Source organism: Morus notabilis, unplaced genomic scaffold (genome assembly GCF_000414095.1).
Source record: "Morus notabilis unplaced genomic scaffold, ASM41409v2 Scaffold2295, whole genome shotgun sequence".
NCBI classification, from domain to species: domain Eukaryota; kingdom Viridiplantae; phylum Streptophyta; class Magnoliopsida; order Rosales; family Moraceae; genus Morus; species Morus notabilis.
This window is the reverse complement of record NW_010366587.1, coordinates 54,563-55,420: the sequence shown is the minus strand read 5'-3', so window position 1 is coordinate 55,420 and position 858 is coordinate 54,563.

Sequence of the window (858 nt, the reverse complement as noted above, 5' to 3'; positions counted from 1 at the left end):
ACGAAGGAGAGAAGAAAAAAAACGAGGAGAGTAAAAAAAATTCGCTCTTTTTATAAAAGTGATTAAATTCATTCATATTAATTTAAAATAATTTTAAAATAATTTTAATGTTAATTAATTGAATTAATTAATATATATGTATTTAGATTTATAAAAGTGATTAAATTCATTCATATTAATTTAAAATAATTTTAAAATAATTTTAATGTTAATTAATTGAATTAATTAATATATATGTATTTAGAATTCTCAAGTCTAAATTAATAATCATAACCCAATATGATATATTCAGTTCATATTAATTTTATGGAGCCGTTGAGAGGAACTATGGACAATATAATTTTAAGCTCTAATAATTTTGACAATTAATTAACACCTTAATTAATATATCAAAATTATTAATTCCAAATTACTCCACTATAAATTTGGAATTGCACTCTTAAAATTATAAAATAATTATATTCATGGAGTTTGTGTTGTCCATTGATATAGTCACTACATACGAATTAATCTTCCATAAACAGTTTATAATTAAAATTAGGTATTTTCCTTTGACCTCTTTAATTATATCTTTCTCCATAAGTACCATTGATCTTCTAATGAATAATATATTTTATGATCCAATCATAAAATTAAGTGCTCTTATTATTCAAGCCCCAAATCAACACTTATGGGAACTATCCATCTACTTCATTATGAAGGAATGGATTTCATCTTGTAAATTAATATTCCTGGGTATTTATTTTACTATGCTCCCAAGATACCAAGACTTTGATACTATTCACATGTGTCATTACTCAATATGTCAAAGAACATAATATCATAAATAGGAGTCTATTAATTACTCAGAATTAAGAT